The sequence below is a fragment of the Plecotus auritus genome, assembly GCF_963455305.1.
Source record: "Plecotus auritus genome assembly, chromosome: 2".
Taxonomy (NCBI): Eukaryota; Metazoa; Chordata; class Mammalia; order Chiroptera; family Vespertilionidae; genus Plecotus; species Plecotus auritus.
This window is the reverse complement of record NC_137771.1, coordinates 16,030,528-16,037,244: the sequence shown is the minus strand read 5'-3', so window position 1 is coordinate 16,037,244 and position 6,717 is coordinate 16,030,528.

Sequence of the window (6,717 nt, the reverse complement as noted above, 5' to 3'; positions counted from 1 at the left end):
CCGCGGAAGGCGGGAGGCGGGAGGCGGGAGCCTAGGATTTCTAGACAGTGCAGCATTAGGGTACTTGGAGACCACTTTCTAGAAATGGGGAGACTGAGGGCTGGAGAGAAGGGTCATGCTCAAGAGGAGGGAGGTGCCTAGGACAGTGGGAGCCTTAGAATGAGAGGTGGAGGTTGTCGAACTTTGCTGGGAACAGGGCAGGCATATAAAAGTTTGCCTTAGCAAGACCAGTTGCACTTCACCAGCTCAGTAGCACCCAGACTGCTCCCTGGTATCACCTGGGCAGGCTGGGTGGCCCCATGCCAACTTCACTCCCCAAGTAGCCTCCAGATGGTATGGCCTGGGTGTAATGCTCTGAGGTACAGGGAAAGAAGCCTTGGCTCTGGCTCTAACTTGCTGTGTGACCTCAGGCAAGTCCTTTCCCTATCTGGTTCTTTATCTGTAAAGTCCTAGCTCTAGTGACCCTTCATGATCTGCCAGGGCTAGGTGCTGCATAACATACACCCTGCCCTGCCCTGCCTGCTAGGAGGCACTTGGAGGGGAGTCTGGGTGCTAGAAATCCTCAGGCACAGATGTTCTAACTCCAGGATTTAGAATTCTAAGATCCTATGCCATCCCATCAGGCTTTGCCAAAGGGAGTCAAAAGGAGAGCACGTATATTCTGGCTGCTTCTAGATGGGGTGCCTCAGCAAGGCAAACCAACCTCTGGGATTGCGCCTGGCCCGAAGGCAGGAATCCTGTTTCTGTGTCTGTGGAAAGACGGCGCTGTGCTATCACCAGCTGGAGAGGAGGCCTTGCTGACATTTCCTCTCTCTGTTTAGTATACATTAAGTGCTTTTTCGGCCATTCCAACCACACTGCAGCCAGCAATAGCCCCGTTTTACAGGGGAGAGCCCAAGGCCAGGAGAGAAGCACTCACTGAGGGTCTCTAAGTCAGAGGCTGGGATCAAATTCAAACCCAGGTCCAGGGGCAGGAGTAGAGTGCCAGGGGTTTGAACCCAAATGTTCCTTCTTTTGGTGGTTGTGAGCTCACCTTTCTGAGCCTCGTCTGTAAAAGGGGAAACAATGCTATTCCCCAGGGCTGTCTGTAAGGATTAAATAACCTGAGTCGGAAAGGCTGCGTCCTGTCTTTGAGAACTCACCTATAAAGTTGCCTCCTCTAGCAAGCCTTCCCTGACTGCCACCCATTCGTTAGGCTTCTCCCTAGGGGACCCCACAGGCCCGCGCCTTGGGCATGGCAAGTGTTGCTGCTGTCTGTGTCTACGCTTCTCACGCCGACTAGACTTTGTGTCCTTCGAGGGCAGTTAAGTTTTTCTGACCCATTTCTGAATCCAGATGCCTAACAAGAAGCCCAAATGGAGCTGGAATAAAGTCAGTGTTCCTTTCCTTCCCCTCTTCTTCCCTCCCTCTCTCCTCAGCTTTTCACCACACCAGGCTGTCTTCTCCCACAAAGGGCTGTGGCAACGGGTAGGTCAGTCCTTAGGCCTAAGCCCCTCCCCATCTTTCTTACCCCAAGTCAGTTGGGTCCTGGGACAGTAGAGAGAACATTCTGGAGCCTATTGGAAAAGCAATCAGGGCTGGCTGGTGAAGGGCAGCTGGTGGTGTCCGGCTGGCAGGGGGTACCATATGGGCCCAGTGAAGCAGGCAGGCCTGGGAACGCTGTGCCTGCAATGACGGCTGTTTATAGGGCCGTCACAGCCTCCCGGAGGTGACTTGCTGTGAGCTGTCAGCCATGCATCTCCTGCAGACGGGCAGCCTGCTTGTGCCCCTTCTGCCAGTTCCAGAAACAGAAGCAGTAACAGAAGGTCAGAGCTGCAAGGGGCCTCATCTGAGGTCACCATGTCCAAACTTTCATTTCACAGGTGAGATGTGGCCCAGCGAAGGGCAGGAGCTTGCCCAAGGTCACACAGCAAGCCAGGACAAGAAACCAAGTCTCTGGCCTCCCAGCTTGAATGTGTCTAAAAAAACAGAGAGGGAGCAAAGTAATCTTGAAAATATAGCAGTATTCAAGAAGGAATTTTAAGATGATGTTTTTTCTTCTCTTTTTTTATCTGATCTTTGTGAAATTTTCTACAATGCTCATCTATCCTTTAGTAATCAGAAAGGGGGGGAAAAAAACAAAAGGAAAGGGAAGCTAACTATGGGCATAACTGGCTTTTGTCCTTCAGAAAATGGTGTCGGAATCGTAATCTTACTGTTTTTCTCCCCCACTGGGTCCTTAAGGGACCCCAATGAGATAGAAGGTGCCAGGGAGCTAGGAGGGCTCTCAGCCGCTCGCCAGCTACCACTTGAGCTTGTAGTGGGAACCTGGCCTTGGCTAGGATCAGGAGCCCTGCTTTCTCACTCAAGTGATCTGTCCTCCCTACTTCTCTGTGAGCCAGCCAGTCCCTTCATCTGGCTAGGCCTCAATTTTTCCATCTGTAAAATGGGAGTTTTTACAGTAGAATATGTATTCTTGCTCCCACTAGCAAAGCACCATGGTTAAACACCTGGATACTGGAGTCTTGGATCCCATCTCCTCCACTTCTTTACTTTATGACCTTAGTTTCCTCACCTGTAAAATGGGGATAATAAATAAATAAGATGGGGATTATACCTCGGTGTTTGTAAGGATTAAAAGAGTTAATGTTTGGGGCATCTTTTGAATTATGCCTGGCATATAGTAAGTGTTACATATGTTGCATATTTTAATAAAACTAAAATCCCTTGCCATGACTGGTTTGGCTCAGTGGATAGAAAGTCAGCTTGAGGGCTGACGGGTCCCGGGTTCGATTCTGATCAGGGGCACATGCCCAGGTTGCGGGCTCAGTCCCCAATGGGGGGCATGCAGGAGGCAGCCAATCAATGATTTTCTCTCATCATTGATGTTTCTATCTCTCTCTCCCTCTCCCTTCCTCTCTGAAATCAATAAAAATATATTTTAAAAAATAACAATAAAAACAAAATCCCTTTTCTATGTGACTACACAGGCCTGAGCTTTTGGCATGGCAAGTGTTGGGTAAACAGTGAAGATGGAGTGGCTATTGTCATAATTCTTGGTTGGCCCCCAGGGAAGGGAGTTCTTCTGGGATTGGAATCAGCCTGGCCCAGCCTGAGCTGTAGGTAATCCAGCCCCCCCACCCCCCCACCCCCACTGAGAGTCCCACCCTCACTCCCTGCTGGGGAGGTCGGGCCACCTCCTCCCCACTTGGACCCAGGTCTGAGACAGCCTTCTCCCAAGGAATCAGAGGTAACCTGGGTTGCTGGTGAGTCAGGAGCCCAAGGGGTTTCCTGCTTAGACTTGGCTCTGCCCTTTCACCCAATCTCCAGGGCCTCTTCTGCCTGCTTGTTCCACCGACCCAGCAGCCCCAACCAGATGCCTCTGAACCCTTCCCCCCTCAGCCTCTTTCCATGCTGTTTCCTCTTCCAGAAACATCCCACCAGATTGCCCTCTCAACTCTGTCAGCCTCCCTACCTTTGCTCAGAACATCTAGTTTGCTTCCACCCCAATACCCCCAGTCACAGCTACCCACACACCTCACTCCCACCTCAGCGCACACACACACACACACACACACACACACACACACAACTTTAGCTAAAGGAGCCTCAGTTTCCTTGTGTGTACATTGGGTAAAACCTGCCTTAGAGGGCTGCAGAGGGCTTCTGTGGGACAATATGTGGAAATGCTTAGCCCAGTGCCTGGCATGTGGCAAGAGCTCAGCTGATACTACACCATGTGCTAACTCTGGTTATCACTCTTTTTTATGGTTTTTGGTGAACCTGTTTGCCTCTCGCAGCAGCTGAGCCTGCCTGGAGACCATCATTCGCCCCCGTGTTCCCTGGAGCAGCTGGCCAGAGCCTGGCACGGAGGACTTGAGCAAGTTCTGCCTGTGGCTCTCCGAGTGTGCCCAGCAGTTGGATGACCCTCTGCAAGTGGAGAAGCAGCAGCACCTGAAGGGGCGGGGAGGTGCATCCTGGGCAGGACCAGCAGCTGTCTCCTCTACTGCCTGGGCAACCACAGGGAGGTCTCCAGCAGTGGAGCTGCTGAGCTAATTAAGAATAACAAAGCAATTGATGAGCCCCCTGCCTCTTCCTGCCTCTCTTTCCCTTGCTCTCCCTGGCACTGCCTGGCCTGGAGGTCACCACACAGACACAGAGGCAGGCAAAATGGGGAAACTGAGCACAGACTGGCATCAGGAGGCCTGGAGGCTCGCTGCCGCTGCCACCCTCTTGCAGTGGGACCCTGGGCAAGGAAGCGTCCCTCTTACATTGGCTCCATTTCCCTGTCTTCAGGGCTCTTGATCTTGTGTTAAGAGGAGGACAAGGCTAAAGGCTCTGCTGGGGGACTGGGCTGCACGTGCCAGATGGGTTGAGGGCAATAAGGCAGGCAGCCACAGGTCTGAATCCCAGCCCTGCCACCACCAGCTGTGTGATCTTGGGCAGGCCACTTCCCTTCTCTGAGCAACAGATTCCTCATTTACAAGACAGGATTTGTTTGAGAGCACTTAGCTCGTACCATGAGAGCCTGCATTTGTCCTAACTCTCTGCCTGCCACAGAGATCCCTGGACAAGCCCATCTCTATCAACATGAATATAGAAATTAAGGGTTGAGAACTTACAGAGCAACTTGACAGAGTAATTTTATGTCTTGACTCATAATAAAATAGGCTTATGTTTTGAAATTTTTCCTTTTAGTAAGTCATTTTCCTTGTGTTTTACAAAAGTTCTTGATTTTTTTTCTTTTTTTCATGAATATCCATGGTGTAAATACATCTATCATGTCCAATTTTAAGTTACCAAAAGTTTAACAACCAGCTTGCAAAGTTCCTGAATATTTAACAATCTGTTCTTGTGAAGCACCCAGCTCCAGCACCCCTCCAGGGCCCCTCAGGGTGTGCCTGCTCTTAGCAGAAGAGCAGCCAGCGCAGGCGTGGGCCCCAGGGGGGAGACAGGCTGCCTCCCAGGTCCTCTACCCAGCCGGCACATTGAGGGCCGCCCAGGGAAGGGCCATAAGGTCAGCCCTGACCCACACAGAAGCTCACTCATCCCACCAACCCTCCAGCCCCTTTGTTCTCTGGGATAAAAGCCCATGAAATCATTCATCTATCTCTTCCTTACAAGGAAGAAAAGTTGGGCCAATGGGCCCAGCTGATCCATCCATCTTGGGAGCTTAGGCAAGGGGAGAGGGGCTACCCATGCAGCCAATAGGGGCCAATTTGCAATAATCCTGCCCCCTCGGTCATAGTGGGGAGCAAAGAAAGTTGGTGTACAATCTCCTCTCACCTGCTTTCCTCCTCTCCTTCAGGCATGCCCAGCCTCCAGATCTTTGCCTGTGCAGTTCCCTGTGCTTGAATGTTCCCTCCTTCTCTCCCAGTTCTCTACCCCGCAAAACCCCCCTGCCCCCTTCAACACCCAGCTGACACACCACCTTCTACAAGAAGTCGTTGTTATAGGTGGCAGGCCAGCGGAAGCCACCCCAGACCCCTCTGAGGGGATGTGAAGGCACGTCTCCCTTGGGGCCCCCTTTCCAGCTGCCACCCATGCCTTGCCCTCTGCCCCTACAGCCGCAGTTCCTTTGGTATGCTTCCCCAAAATTCAAATTCCTAGGCAATACCCTCAGAGCTTCTGGATCCACAGGTGGGGCTCAGAAATGTGTGCCCCAGGAGATGTGGGTATGGAGGACCTGAGAACCTGACCTTGAGGAACCCTGTCCCAAGTCACCGAGTATGTAACCCGTTCACGCCGAGGCCTCGTCACCCTTCCCAGGACCGGGCGCTGAATGTGCCTCCACGGGATCGAATCCAGTGTCTGCTCCTGGAGCTGCCCTGTCTGGAGGGCCCGTCCCCCTGGCTCAGCTAAGTGCTGCTCCTCCTCATCTCGTGGGGCCCGTGGAGAGCATGGATGAGTGCAGGGTGTCTTCCTCCTCCAAACACTGCTGCTCAGGCTTCTGTCTCCTTCCCTGTAAAGTCAGCGGAGACCATACCTACCTGGTGGGTTATCTGGTGATTAAATAACCCACGCCCCAGGGGCCGTTAGCCACTCAAATGCAGTAGAAGCAACCTTCATCTGATTCAGCCACATGGACCTCCTTGTGTCCCTTGGACACTCTAGGCACGTGCCCAACTCGGGCCTTTGCACTTGCTGTTCCGGCTGCCTGGAACACGCCTCCCTCTGAAACCTGAGTGGTTCATCCCCTCTCCTTCTTCAAGTCTTCCCTCAAACATCAAAGCCTTTTGATAAACAAAGTCTTTTCTGAACACTGATTTAAAAGAAGCTCTCCTCCTTCCGGGCCCAGCTCCTGGGAGCGCTGCCAGTGTACAGGGCCCTGTGCTCAGAAGGGCCCATGCTTGGCATTTGGCGCTCCTCCCTCACTGTCTCGAAATTCTTAGTAATTTTATCTTTGATTGTGCATTTTGTAAGTGAGTCAGATGGGACAAGAGAGCATGTGCCGGGGACTTGGCCTCAGCTCCTATGTGTCCCGGCTCCTGCCACCTGTTCCCCTGCCCATTAGTACCCCAGGTCCCACCCACTGTGGCTGTCTTTGGTGCCTGGCGGGACCCTGGTCACAGGCACAGGACAGGGGAAGGGAGGTCACCCTGAAATGGCAGTTTAAAAACGTTTGGGGGTTGCCCCTCTGCCAGGGCTGCCGGGAGTGGGTGTGTCCCAGTGGTGGGGTGGGGCCCCTGGGTGTCTATGAGTCTTTATCCTGAGGGTATCCCTATGCCCAGGAGCGCT